The sequence below is a fragment of the Nansenia antarctica genome (assembly GCF_963989245.1).
Source record: "Nansenia antarctica genome assembly, chromosome: 2".
Lineage (NCBI taxonomy): Eukaryota > Metazoa > Chordata > Actinopteri > Argentiniformes > Microstomatidae > Nansenia > Nansenia antarctica.
The window spans coordinates 26273466-26288710 of NC_137675.1; the positions used below are offsets into that span (position 1 = coordinate 26273466).

Below are 15245 nucleotides of genomic sequence, written 5' to 3' on the forward strand. Positions count from 1 at the left end.
TTCTGCACTACCTGACTATACTTGAAATGCAATGTAGGTTTGTAATGTGATTGTGACATCTATTGATTATGAATCAACTTGACCTGTAGGTTGCAACATACGATGCTAATACTATACTATATAGACTCTAGAGTCTAATAATACATCTGAGAAGGGCCAATTCCCCTGCATGTTAGACAAACAATGCTTTCGGCCTTTTGTAGTCCATCAAAAGTTGCTGGCTAGTTCCACACAGGCTATTCTACAGTAAATCCATGCACCCTTGGAAAGCTGCCCATCGACATCTACAATAACATAAACATGTTTAATATCTGTCTGATCAATGGCCCCAGCGCCTTCTATCGGCCAGCCGCCACTGCTGTCTAATCAATCAGGCAAATGAGGCGAAATCAGCTAGAAGTTGATGCAGTGGATCTGTCAGGACATCCAATAGTCGCCATGGGCAACAAGCCAAACCTCCGAGAGAGCAACAACCCGCTGTTGTTGTTCTGCTTCTCTTTGTTTTCTGTACAATGCCCTCTTGAGTTTGAGAAAGGCGTTTTTTAAATCAAATCTATTATAATTTATAATATATATATCTCTCTGTCTCTACCCCTCCCTACCCCTCTCTCTTTCTCTCTCTGTATCTCCCTCGCTGTCTGTCTCTTTTCTCTCACACTCTGCTCCCTCTCCCCCCCCCCCCCCCCCCTCCCCCCTCCCCCTCCCCCGCCCAGGACGACCGTCTGCGTACTCCTCTGTTGAAGCTGAAGCTGGCGGTGTGCAGCGTGATGCCGGAGCAGGTCCAGAGGTACAGCCTGGACTGCGTGGCCAAGGCCGCCGCCAAGTAAGAGAGAGGCCAGGCCTCCACACACACACACACACACACACACACACACACTCACACACACACTCACTCACTCACTCACTCACACACACACACACACACACACACACACACACACACACACTACAGATACACTCTCAGGTAACATACACTAACACTACTGTGTGCGTCTATATGACGTGTGTGTGTGTGTCTGTGTGTGTGTATATGACGTGTGTGTGTGTGTGTGTGTGTGTAGGACCCTGCTGTGCACCCTGGTCAGGGTGAAGCTGAGCTGCTATGAGCTGGAGGCCCAGCCGGGCCTGGCGCTGGAGGACTACCTGAAGGCCTTCATGGAGAACGAGGTCAAGCCTCTGTGGCCCAAGGGCTGGATGCAGGCCAGGTAGGTCTCCATGGCAACCGCCTAACACGCAACACGCAGGGTGGTTAGTGGTGGCGGTGGGGGGGGGGTGGGTGTGTGTGTGTCCTTCGGTGTGTGTGAGTGCCTGTGTGTGTGTGAGTGCCTGTGTGTATGTATGTGTCATTGGGTGTGCGTGTGTCATTGGGTGTGTGTGTGTGTGTGTGTGTGTGTGTGTGTGTGTGTATGTGTCATTGGGTGTGTGTGTGTCCATGGGTGTGCCTGGGTGTGTGTGTGTGTGTCATTGGGTGTGTGTGTGTCATTGGGTGTGTGTGTCCATGGGTGTTTGGGTGTGCCTGGGTGTGTGTGTGTGTGTGGGCTGATTTATACTCAGATGATCTTTACCTTATCATCTTTTATGTATGTTATGTATGTATAACAAGTGTGTGTGTGTGTGTGTGTGCGTGTGTGCGTGTGTGTGTGTGTGTGTGTGTGTGTGTGTGTGTGTGTGTGTCTTTTGTCAGGATGCTGTTTAAGGAGAGTCGTTCTGTACACAGTCACCTCACTGGCAACTTGTAAGTCCTCTCATTCTCCTACAACATGTTAACTATTATAACAGTTAATCCAACATGTTAACTATTATAACAGTTAATCCAACATGTTAACTATTATAACAGTTAATACAACATGTTAACTATTATAACAGTTAATCCAACATGTTAACTATTATAACAGTTAATACAACCCGTTAACTATTATAACAGTTAATACAACATGTTAACTATTATAACAGTTAATACAACATGTTAACTATTATAACAGTTAATACAACATGTTAACTATTATAACAGTTAATACAACATGTTAACTATTATAACAGGTAATACAACATGTTAACTATTATAAGTTAATACAACATGTTAACTATTATAACAGTTAATCCAACATGTTAACTATTATAACAGTTAATACAACCTGTTAACTATTATAACAGTTAATACAACATGTTAACTATTATAACAGTTAATACAACATGTTAACTATTATAACAGTTAATACAACATGTTAACTATTATAACAGTTAATACAACATGTTAACTATTATAACAGGTAATACAACATGTTAACTATTATAAGTTAATACAACCTGTTAACTATTATAACAGTTAATACAACATGTTAACTATTATAACAGTTAATCCAACATGTTAACTATTATAAGTTAATACAACATGTTAACTATTATAACAGTTAATACAACATGTTAACTATTATAACAGTTAATACAACCTGTTAACTATTATAACAGTTAATACAACATGTTAACTATTATAACAGTTAATACAACATGTTAACTATTATAACAGTTAATACAACCTGTTAACTATTATAACAGTTAATACAACATGTTAACTATTATAACAGTTAATACAACCTGTTAACTATTATAACAGTTAATACAACATGTTAACTACTATAACAGGTTGTATTAACTGTTATAATAGTTAACATGTTGTATTAACTGTTATAATAGTTAACAGGTTGTATTAGTTATTACAGTAGTTAAGTTACGTATGTCAGAATGTTACTGAATTCTTGTTTCTCTTGGTCCAGAGCCAAGAAACGAATGGTCCCCACACCCAGGGCAAAGGCCAAGGTAACGCCTCAGCTTCATCCATCCATCCCATGTCCATTCATCCACTCATCCATCCACTCATCCATCCATCCATCCATCCATCCACCCATCCATTCATCCACTCACCCATCCATCCATTCATCCACTCATCCATCCATCCATTCATCCACTCATCCATCCACTCCATCCATCCATCCACCCATCCACCCATTCATCCACTCATCCATCCACTCATCCATCCATCCATCCATCCATTCATCCACTCACCCATCCATCCATTCATCCACTCATCCATCCACCCATCCATCCATTCATCCACTCACCCATTCATCCACTCATCCATCCACTCATCCATCCATCCATCCATCCATTCATCCACTCACCCATCCATCCATTCATCCACTCATCCATCCACCCATCCATCCATTCATCCATCCACCCATCCATCCATTCATCCACTCACCCATCCATCCATCCATCCATCTCCCCATCCAGCCTTCCATCCATCTACCCATCCATCCATCTATCCACCCATCTATGTATTTTCCACCCATCTGTGTAACCCTGATGACAATGTGTTGATTGGTTGATTGGTTCCTGGCCAGTGTTAACGTGTCTCTTCTCCCCGTCCTCCAGGAGGGTCCAGGTTGGGTCCAGCGGCCGCCCCTCCCCACCGCCATGACGCCGGCCCTCCCCCACTCCTCCTCCTCCGCCCCCCACCAACGGCCCCTCCTCTGCCCCTCCCCCTCCGAGCCCATCTGCCTCTCTGACTCGCTGGACGAGGACCTGATGGCGCCCTCGCTGGACTCCATCTCCCACGCCCTCGCCCTCCTCAGCAACGCCGCCAGGGGCCTTCCCTCCGTGGACAGCCTCCTGCCCATCCAGATCCCCACCCCCTCCCCCCTGGCCGCCTCCTCCTCCTCCTCCTCCGCCGCGGCGGTCACATTCCCTCTCCAAGATGGAGGCCGCCCCTATGACCACTTCCTCCTCCATGGCCCACCTGACCACTCTATCTACCTCCTCCTCCTCCTCTTCCTCCTCTCTGGCCCGCATGCAGTCAGGCTCCGCCCAGATGGCGTTGTCGGCGGGGGTGTCGCAGCAGCGGGGAGGCGGAGACGCATACGGGATGCTCAAAGGGGCGGGGTCAGCGGGGCAGGCCGCCCAGAGACACGTCGCCATGGCGCCAGCCGCTCACAGGCAGGTCGGGGGAGGGAACAACAAGCTCCACCCCCCGCCCTCCCCCTCCCCGCCCAAGCCGTGCCCCCCTCCCACTGCGTCGCCCCTCCTGCCCCCCCACCAGAAGGCCTTCGGGTCCCTGGGGGTGGGGGGGGCGGGGGGCATCAAGCCGGGGGCGGGGGGGACGATGGCGTCCGGACACGGGAGGGGCGGGGCCAAAGCCAGCAACGGAGGAGCGATGACCCTGACCCCCCCCTCCCCCTACCCCCAGGCCAAGCCCCACCCCCACCCCCACCACCACCACCAGTCCAACTTCATCACCCCCATGCAGGCCACCCTCACCAAGTCCTCCCACAGCAACCACTCCCCCATCATCAAGCTCACGCCGCGGCCCCCGGCCCCCATCCCCCTGCCGGCCCCCTCCCCATCCCCCTCCTCCTCCCCCTCTCCTCCCTCCCCCAGATGATCTTCAGCGTGCACCAGTACTCCCCCAAGACCTCCGTGGGCTTCCGGCCCCCCTTCAGCGTCCAGGGCGGGGTCAAGGCCGGGGGCCAGGGCGCGTACGGCTTCGCCGGGGCCCAGAAGGGGGCGACAGCCTTGTCCATCGGCGGCGGGGCCAACGCCACCATCCTCAGCATGTCCCCCGTCAACAGCCCCTCCCCCTCCTCCGTGTCGTCCAGTCACGGCCAGAGGCAGAGGTCGGTGGGCGGAGCCGGCCAGGGGGCCAAGTCGTCTGTAGGCAGTCGGGCGCCTGCGGCAACCATGGCAACCACCCTGGCCACCTCCCACCTGTCCCAGGTGAGTCGACCAATCACAGGTGTTCTTTGAAGGGCCGCGCCAACAGCAACTATTTTTTGGGGGATGTAAAAAACCAGACAGATTTTACTTCATACTTCATACCACCAACGGGATGGAAAACTGAGCAGAAAGCCAAGGACATGACAGAGTGTGGAAACAGTAGAGGAGCTGTTGGGTTGAACTGGCTAAGATGGGTTTTTAACATTAGTTCTTTTTTTAAACAATGTGTTGATGAATGTGATTCTGATCCCTCTCTTCTTTCTCCCCTTCCCTCCTCTCTAACCCTCCCTCTCTCTCTAACCCTCTCTCCCCCCCTTCCCTCTCTCCCCCCTTCCCTCCTCTCCAACCCTCTCTCCCACCCTCTCTCTCTCCAACCCTCTCTCACCTTCCCTCCCTCCTCTCCAACCCTCTCTCTCCCCCTTCCCTCCTCTCTAACCCCCCCCCCCCCCTCTCTCTCTAACCGTCTCTCACCTTCCCTCCTCCCTCTCTCCCCCCCCCCTCCCCTCCTGGCCAACTCAGGATACACCCTCGCTCAGAGTGATCTCATAGGTCAGGTGGCCCTGGGACCTACACACACACACACACACACACACACACACACTTTGGTGACCAGACACACACTTAGCCACACACAGTTCAGATCATTAGAAACATTATCAAATCATCAAAGAGCAGGTTTTTTGTCCTCTCTAAGCCATTCTGTTAGGAGTTTATGGTGCTTTTTTGATAAGTTCTCTCTCTCTCCCCCTCCTGTCATCCCTCCATCTCTCCTCAGATCTGTATAAGAGTCTCCAGTCAGGGTCGCAGGCTGCTCTACCTACTCACTTACAGCTTGCTTTCTCAGGTAAACTGCACTCCTCCCCCCCATCCCCCCTTTCTCCTCCTCCGTCTCTCACTCCATCTGTCTCGTCGTAGGTCACTGTGCTGCTGTTTCTCTCTCATACACTGTGTGTCTGTGGTGTCTGTCTGTGGTGTCTGTCTGTGGTGTCTGTCTGTGGTGTCTGTCTGTCTGTGGTGTCTGTGGTGTCTGTCTGTGGTGTCTGTCTGTGGTGTCTGTCTGTGGTGTCTGTCTGTCTGTGGTGTCTGTTCTGCCCCAAACTGGTCTGCTCACTTCAGTATTACTGATAACTTGCATGTTTTGAATTTGTGTGAAATTCTGTTGCTGGGTCAAATACAGGTCAAATACTTGAGCTGCACTTGATTTAGTTTGCCTGGTACAATGTGGGCGGCGGTATACTAGAGGTTAGAGAGGCCGGCTAGCAATCGGAAGGAGCTTGCATGTGCCCTTGAGCAAAGGCACTTAACCCCCTAATTGCTCCAGGAGCACCGAATATGACTGACCTAGAGCAAAAAATACCAAAGTCCAACAATTGACTGACAAGTTGATCGCAGGGCAATAAATCAGTAACAAAGTAAGAAACAACGAGAACGATGGAATGGTCTCAGAAGAGCTAGCTAACTCCGAGCATACCTCAAATACTTTATGGACCGGCTTCACAGACGAGGCCTGGTCCTGGACTAGATCACACTGTCAGTGTAAAACCTCCATGGAAGATGTTTGTAGTCTAGGACTAGGCTCAAGTCTGCTCTGTGAAACCCGGGCCTTGTAAGTATTTGACGTGTACGTGTTTGACCCAGGTCTGGAAATAGCAGCATGTCTAAGTGGTCTGTGATCTGAACCGTGCCCCCGTGTGGCGTGTGACATACCAGAGACATGTTCAGGGGGGTGTACTTGTACATCATGTACGCTACGGAAACAGGAGATTTCGCCTGTGGGCCGATAGACTCCAGAACCATCGATTCTCAAGGCTACATACTTGACTTTACTTGCCTGCAGGGGTGTAAACTTGTCACTTTTCTGCTAAATTAGCTGTTTTTACTTCAAAATAGGTCATCCACGTGAATCCTGTTTATTTGTTTATTTAAAAGGATCCCCATTAGCTTATGCCGTAGCAGTTTGCTAATCTTCCTGGGGTCCACATATAATCAACAGACAAACACCTAATACATTAATACAACATATAATACATTAAAGGGACAATGCGTGACCCTCCGCGACATCCAGTGGTGAAAACAAGACAAACAGATCCGGCAGCAATCAAACATGATATTTGTATTAATTTGCGTATAATGCAATGCACAAAAGCATTTTCCTGGCCTTAAAATGAGCGGGTGTCTTCGTGGAGGCCGCCATGTTGAATTAATTGTAAATCAATGGAACATTCAGCTTCACCCCTGGATGTCACACTGTAGATCTGCCCACTGTGCTACTACTGTACCTCCCCGTCACACGGACCTAAATTGAAGACTCGATTACCCATACGATGACGACAACGACGAGGATGATGATGATGATGATTTAATTTAATTATATTTTTTAATGACCGGGTGTAGACAGGAAGTAGTTTGGGGGGTGAATGATGAAACCGTTTCCTGTTTTTATTTAATGTTTTTGTCAACATGTTTACATGACAGACCTTTATCACTGTGGAACGAGAGAGAGGGAGACGGCGAGCGAGCGGGCGAGCGAGTAAGCTACGTAATATAATTTCTATTTAAGTCAATAAGTTAAATAATTTGACTCGTTTCTGTTCTCTCCCTTTATCGCAGATTTAGATATGAATTATTTTTGTCTTTTATTTATTTATGATTGATTGATTGATTAAAAACTTTATTAGAAGATTTGCAGAAGTAGGTACATGAAAGTACATATTACATACAAGGTCAACTAACAGGATAAAAACCCAAGAAAGCCACTGGCTTATTTCAATTGGGGTCCTTGATGATGATGACGATGATGACGCCTCCCTCTCTCTGTCTGAGGCGGTAGTTGCTTTGTGTCCCCGCCGGGGGGACGGTGTGTCCATATAGAGCTCTACTGTCTCAACGTCACCTCTGCTCCCACAAATGACTGTTAAAGGTAGTAGCTAATATTGATAAATTATTTGTAAGAAAAAAAAGTTTAGAAGTGAGAGAGAGAGAGCGTGTTAAGATTTTATTGATTGAATGTGTGTGTATGTACATACATAAAGGGGTAGTGGTGGTCTAGTGGATAGTGAGTTGGACTTGTGATCGGAAGGTTGTGAGTTCAAATCCCGCCTGAAGCCACACCACTACTAGTGTGCCCTTGGGTAAGGCACTTAGCCCTCAGTTACTCCAGGGGGAATGTCCCTGTAATTCGTAATTGTAAGTCGCTTTGGATAAAAGCGTCTGCTAAATGGCAAAATTATTAAATTATTAAATTAAATTATTATTTAAAATTATAAACATATATATATATATAATATACTGTATTTTCTTTTCAGGTCAGTGTGAATGTGTGTGTGCGCGTATGTGAGAAAACATATCCCCTTCTCTCTGTGTGTGTGTGCACGCAGCTGCGTGTGTATGTGTGTGTCCCCCTCTCTAGCTCAGTGTCTTTGGTGCTGTTAGAAATCACACTGGACCTTTCTGGATAAAGACTTGAAATGTAAAGCGAGCGCCTCTTCTTCCCAGAGAGCAGACCTGAGAGAGGGGAGAGATGGGAGATTGTGGCCTACTTGAAAATTTTTCTCTTTTTTTTTCTTGGAAATTCACTTTTCCTTTTTTTGTGTGCTTATCAAACTCAAAAACACTCAACTTAATATAATATAACGACAACAACAACGCCTTAGTTTGTAAGTTTACTGAACTCAATGCAAAAGTACAAGTTGTGGCTTGGCTTTGTTTCGCCCTCTACTCAGCTGTCAGCGTGTCTTCTGGGAGGTGTGTGTGTGTGTGTGTGTGTGTGTGTGTGTGTGTCTGGGAGTTGTGTGTGTGTCTCTGGGAGTTGTGTGTGTGTCTGGGAGTTGTGTGTGTGTCTGTGGGAGTTGTGTGTGTGTCTGTGGGAGTTGTGTGTGTGTCTCTGGGAGTTGTGTGTGTGTTTGTGGGAGTTGTGTGTGTGTCTCTGGGAGTTGTGGGAGTTGTGTGTGTGTTTGTGGGAGTTGTGTGTGTGTCTCTGGGAGTTGTGTGTGTGTCTGTGGGAGTTGTGTGTGTGTGTGTCTGTGGGAGTTGTGTGTGTGTCTGTGGGAGTTGTGTGTATGTCTGTGGGAGTTGTGTGTGTGTCTGTGGGAGTTGTGTGTGTGTCTCTGGGAGTTGTGTGTGTGTCTGTGGGAGTTGTGTGTGTGTGTGTCTGTGGGAGTTGTGTGTGTGTCTCTGGGAGTTGTGTGTATGTCTGTGGGAGTTGTGTGTGTGTCTGTGGGAGTTGTGTTTGTGTCTCTGGGAGTTGTGTGTGTGTCTGTGGGAGTTGTGTGTGTGTGTCTGTGGGAGTTGTGTGTGTGTCTGTGGGAGTTGTGTGTGTGTCTGTGGGAGTTGTGTGTATGTCTGTGGGAGTTGTGTGTGTGTCTGTGGGAGTTGTGTGTATGTCTGTGGGAGTTGTGTGTGTGTGTCTGTGGGAGTTGTGTGTATGTCTGTGGGAGTTGTGTGTATGTCTGTGGGAGTTGTGTGTGTGTGTCTGTGGGAGTTGTGTGTGTGTCTGTGGGAGTTGTGTGTGTGTCTGTGGGAGTTGTGTGTGTGTCTCTGGGAGTTGTGTGTGTGTGTCTGTGGGAGTTGTGTGTGTGTGTTTGTGGGAGTTGTGTGTGTGTCTGTGGGAGTTGTGTGTGTGTCTGTGGGAGTTGTGTGTGTGTGTGTCTGTGGGAGTTGTGTGTGTGTGTCTGTGGGAGTTGTGTGTGTGTCTCTGGGAGTTGTGTTTGTGTCTCTGGGAGTTGTGTGTGTGTCTGTGGGAGTTGTGTGTATGTCTGTGGGAGTTGTGTGTGTGTGTCTGTGGGAGTTGTGTGTATGTCTGTGGGAGTTGTGTGTATGTCTGTGGGAGTTGTGTGTGTGTGTCTGTGGGAGTTGTGTGTGTGTCTGTGGGAGTTGTGTGTGTGTCTCTGGGAGTTGTGTGTGTGTGTCTGTGGGAGTTGTGTGTGTGTGTTTGTGGGAGTTGTGTGTGTGTCTGTGGGAGTTGTGTGTGTGTCTGTGGGAGTTGTGTGTGTGTGTGTCTGTGGGAGTTGTGTGTGTGTGTCTGTGGGAGTTGTGTGTGTGTCTCTGGGAGTTGTGTTTGTGTCTCTGGGAGTTGTGTGTGTGTCTGTGGGAGTTGTGTGTGTGTCTGTGGGAGTTGTGTGTATGTCTGTGGGAGTTGTGTGTGTGTCTGTGGGAGTTGTGTTTGTGTCTCTGGGAGTTGTGTGTGTGTCTGTGGGAGTTGTGTGTGTGTGTGTCTGTGGGAGTTGTGTGTGTGTCTGTGGGAGTTGTGTGTATGTCTGTGGGAGTTGTGTGTGTGTCTGTGGGAGTTGTGTGTGTGTGTGTGTCTGTGGGAGTTGTGTGTGTGTCTCTGGGAGTTGTGTGTGTGTGTCTGTGGGAGTTGTGTGTGTGTCTCTGGGAGTTGTGTGTGTGTCTGTGGGAGTTGTGTGTGTGTCTGTGGGAGTTGTGTGTATGTCTGTGGGAGTTGTGTGTGTGTGTCTCTGGGAGTTGTGTGTGTGTCTCTGGGAGTTGTGTGTGTGTCTGTGGGAGTTGTGTGTGTGTCTGTGGGAGTTGTGTGTATGTCTGTGGGAGTTGTGTGTGTGTGTCTCTGGGAGTTGTGTGTGTGTCTCTGGGAGTTGTGTGTGTGTCTGTGGGAGTTGTGTGTGTGTGTGTGTCTGTGGGAGTTGTGTGTGTGTGTGTGTCTGTGGGAGTTGTGTGTGTGTCTCTGGGAGTTGTGTGTGTGTGTCTGTGGGAGTTGTGTGTGTGTCTCTGGGAGTTGTGTGTGTGTCTGTGGGAGTTGTGTGTGTGTCTGTGGGAGTTGTGTGTATGTCTGTGGGAGTTGTGTGTGTGTGTCTCTGGGAGTTGTGTGTGTGTCTCTGGGAGTTGTGTGTGTGTCTGTGGGAGTTGTGTTTATGTGTTTGGATGGATGTCTGACTCCTCCCCCCCCCTCCCCCTTACTGAATACCTCTCTAGAAAACTGTTCTTCCGACATCCATCTGCCCATCTCTTGTGTATTATCCCTGTGCGTGTGTGTGTGTGTGAGTGTGTGAGACCAACTTCACCAAGAATGGCGCCAAAGAAGAGTTCTCTAGCATTAGGTGGGGTGCGTTGGTCAGAGAGATCGGGCCGTGTCTGAGCACACGCCTCCTCAGTCCTCCCTCTCTCCCGCAGGAAGTAACCACTCATCTCTAACGCTTGGGATTGGTCGAAGCCAAGGCCTTCCACTGAAATACTTTGACCAATCGACTCATGTTAGATCAGTGATCTCTTCCAGGACGGAAGGGTGGAATTCAAGAGTGTGTGTGTGTGTGTGTGTGTGTGTGTGTGTGTGTGTGTGTGTGTGTGTGTGTGTGTGTGCTGACATTCTCTTCAAAAACGTAACCCATGAGTGTTGTCTGTGGTCTGTCAGAATGTCATAGTGAATCCATGTTTTTTTCTGTGACTGGAGCAGGGGGAGGCATTTTGAAGTTGTGCTTGTGGGGTAGGAGGGGGGGGCGGGGGAAAAATACATTTAAATGGTAACTGGTTACTTAATTTGGTCTCTTTTGTAGATTATTTTTGTGTCGATTATGAAATTAAAAACGCAGTTGGTTTTCAGTATGAATCGTCTTGTTTCTGCTCTGTCGGCCCTCCCAGCACACAATGTAACCGCTGTGAGGCAATTAAATATCTCATTATTGATTCGCCGTTCCCAATATGACTTTTTTAATGAAGGTTGGTGATGCAGGCAATGTTTTGACAGACCTGGGGGTCATTCCACTAAAGGTGGATCGATCAGTTTAGCTGCGATATAAATAAATGCGGCGCTCAGGCAACTCGAGATTGGAATTCAAGCCTCAGGTGATTCCTCGAACGAGGATCAGCCTTGTGTCATCAGTGTTCACAGAAGACAGGCTTACAAATCTTCGATATGGGCGCGTGCACGCAGACATAAAAAGCCCTGAAGTGTCGATCTGTCGAAATGAAGATACTCCACTCTGCAGGGGTACTACATTTGCGCAGCATTCCGAATTATTGATTTTTATGAAGACGGAAAAATAAGATGTAAAATAGTGCAATACTGCCGCAATTAACAAGGCGAGGGAAATGGTTTGGCAAGAAATTGCTGACCGATTAAATGCGTAGGTCATACTAGCCCCAGTTATTGTTATATGTTCATATTTTAATAAATGAATATTACTACTGTGGTGATATCCGCAGCAGGCTACAAACCGTCATATCGCCACAATGGCCTAGTGGTATTGACTGCTGCCATAGGATTTATTCGTCATTTTATATCAGTGGTTCGAATCCCTCTTCAGACGCACTTTTTACTGCATTTCGTTGTCTGAATCTAATCTAAAATCTCATCTAAAAAAGTATTGTAGGCTATAAAATTATGGTGCAGGCTAATTTACAAGAACTGACACGATTACAATGGTGTTTGAAACCTTTGCATGAAATCTTCGGTTAAATGTAAAAAAAAAAAAAAAAATCATGACTTAGTCAAGTCTCGAACTCGCAACCTTTGGAACTCGAGTCCGCAGCCTTAACCACTACGCCAGCCAGACCGCTGTGATGACGGCAATGCAAGTTGAGACAATTACTTTTTTTTTTTTACACTTTTCTTTATTGATATATCGATCTATCTATCACACTTTCAAAATATCAAGTTATCTATCACACAATCAAACTATCTATCGATCGATCACACTTTCAAAATATCAAATTATCTATCTATCACACAGTCAAACTATCTAATCTATCTATCTCGTGTGAAGTGGGAACTAATATTTCCTAGGGAGGAACTGTCGTTCGGGATGTAGTTTCCGCCTGTGAGCCTTTTTTGAGCGTGTCTCACTATAGCCTGTGTTTTAGCCTGGTCGCGACCAGGCTAGTTATATCTGACTCAGAAGGAGCTCAACCAAGCAGCGAATTATTTGAGCCACATTGATGGCACCGAACACACGCTAACATTATCGAGGCTTAAAACTTTATCGAGGCTTAGAACTTTATCGAGCTTCGTGGAATACCCCCCTGGTGAAGACAGACAAAGCCGATGCGTTTGCATCAGTAAGCTTCATTATAAGAACCTCTATATATAATACCTGTTATATAACCTCTCTCTCTCTCTCTCTCTATATATATATATATATATATATATATATATATATATATAATTATTTAGTTACATTTCCTTCAGGACAAAGTCACATCACACACCTCTACAATGAATAATGCTTTATTTTTTCTTTTACAAAAAAAATCAGTCATCTAGAAATACAGTCAGTCAAGGTATACAAGAAATGAACTGGGGGGGATATTTGCAGTTGAATGCCTGGTTGTCAACAGCCAGTCAGATAATAATAACACAAATAATAATAATAATAATAATAATAATAAAAGTGAAACTACCTCAGGGATGTTAAAGCTCGTAACCAAATAAAACTCCCTTCCTGCTCCGAGAGAGGAATCAGGAAGTGACACGTCTCACGTTGTTAATAACACTGATTTCTGACCCACGCGCTGGCTGAGGTCCGGTCCTCCACCCTTCTCCCCAAGTGTTGCCCTCAAGCACCCCCCCTCATGGCTCTAAAAGCAACGTCCTGGGGGGGGTGGGGTGGGGTATCCCATCAATGTCACTAAAGGAAAATCCAGGCTTATTTGGTCTGGAAGTCTCTCAAAAAAAAAATAAGCCTGGATTTTCCTTAAGCGACGTTGATGGAATACCCCCCCGCCCGGTGTAAGCAGCACCGCGGGGGGGGGGGGGGGGGGCGACCGCTATCTCCAGCCGAGCTCGTGTCAATCAGACGCTTGAGGGGTTGAAATGCAGAAGTGCGCCCCCTTCTGGTCGAAGGGTGGAGAACAGGAAGGCAACCGCTACCTAGGAGAAGAGACTATGGACAGGGAGAGAGGTATGCGTACGTACGCACTGCTGGATATGATATGAAGAAGCACAGCAAAAAATAATAATAATAATACAGAAAAAAAAGGGTTAAGTAGTGTTTCCTGTTTTGTTTTTCTGTTCTTCATTTACCACCTTCGCCTGGTCAGGGGGCTGACGCATGTGTCATACAGACAGACAGACAGAAAAAAAGTGTGTGTGTACATTTCTTTGAATACAAGTGTGCACTGTACACCGTGAATCGCCCTCTCTAGTGCTCTTCCTCAGTGTCTAAGGCACTTATAAAGAAACATACTGCTAGTGTTGGAGACTTCCATAACAATGAACCCTTCTTGTTGTTGTTTTTTTAATACTGAACCCAGAAAAAAAAAATGTAGCCAAAGTAAGGATAGAGGTCGGTGGACGTGGAACCTTCTGGCATATCAAGAGTCTGCAGAGCCAGAGTCAGTCAAAGTGGATCTTCTGTGGAGCTTCTACCATCATCACCATCATCATCCTCATCTTCATCATCATCACAACTCAATAGAAGAAGGACGTCATGTCTGTGAATGCTAAGTCCTTGGTAGTTAGTAGTCTAGCTGTTTGGGTCAGGTGGTGTTTCCACCACTTAAAAAGGTGGTGTTGGCACACCACTTAAAAAAACGCACGGCTTAAAGACATTGTAGTTGTAGCAATTGTAATAATGACTCCCAATTATAATAATAGAGGGGTATATATATCCAGCTCCAAAACCGTGGCACAAACACACTTCATATAGTGAGATGACAGCTCTGTTATGTTCCAGTGGTGTCCCGTAAGCTAAACAAACTACTGTGTTCGGTCATCTATCCTTTCGTGTTTTAATCAAACTCATGGAATTACACAGGAGGAGGTTGTGTGTCCATTGTGAGGTCATTCCCAAGGGCTTCCAGTTACAGGGGGTATATATCGCTCCCAGCTTCCAGCAACTCTTTGTGATACGTACACCACCGACAACCATCTATCTAAGCATAGTACCACACACCAGTCCTCAAACCTTCTCACAGGACCATGTAAAGACGATAGTGTTCCTTCCGGGTTGTTCAAAGACAATAAAAAATAGGGATACCTTAGTGACCTATGCAGATTCCTAAAAAGAACCCAGTTAGTTAATTAATTACCTCATTCTTTAAAACAACAAAAACAAAAACAAAAAACTGTCGTGACGTTGAGATGCCACAGTGGTGAAGAAAAGCTTTTCACAGTTAAAACATTGTTTTCCAGTCCGTCGGTTTCTTTCTCTCTCTCTCTCTCCAGACCCAACAGGCCCAGAGTACACCCTAACCATCGACCACCATCTTGTTTCCTGTAGTGTTTATGGTAGAAGCTGAATAATAATAATAATAACAATAATAATAATAATACAGTCTGTACATCAGAAAGAGACTCATGCAGTAAGGGCCGTTGGCCAGTCCAACCTGTCTTGTTGTTATGACGACTATTTACGAGAGGGACGCGTGTCCGCGAGGCCTGTGTTAGCTAAGGGGGGGGGCATGGCTTGACGTTTACAGACAGATCCGTTCTGCTTTCCACTGTTTATTTACCTGTGAGGAGGACAACAACAACAACAGGAGTGAATGTGTTTTCCTTCTCGTTCTACATCTTAACGTATCTTGTG

At 46.8% G+C, this 15245-nt stretch overlaps 1 pseudogene across 1 annotated transcript; it reads left to right on the forward strand.

Moving 5' to 3' along the window:
- The first annotated feature begins 438 nt into the window (after positions 1–438).
- Positions 439–4800, forward strand: LOC308150019 (annotated as a pseudogene). The gene is made up of 8 exons: positions 439–507; positions 714–823; positions 1062–1205; positions 1685–1735; positions 2775–2817; positions 3433–3702; positions 3854–4117; positions 4244–4800. The product of its transcript is annotated as an uncharacterized misc_RNA (transcript).
- The last annotated feature ends 10445 nt before the right edge of the window (positions 4801–15245 follow it).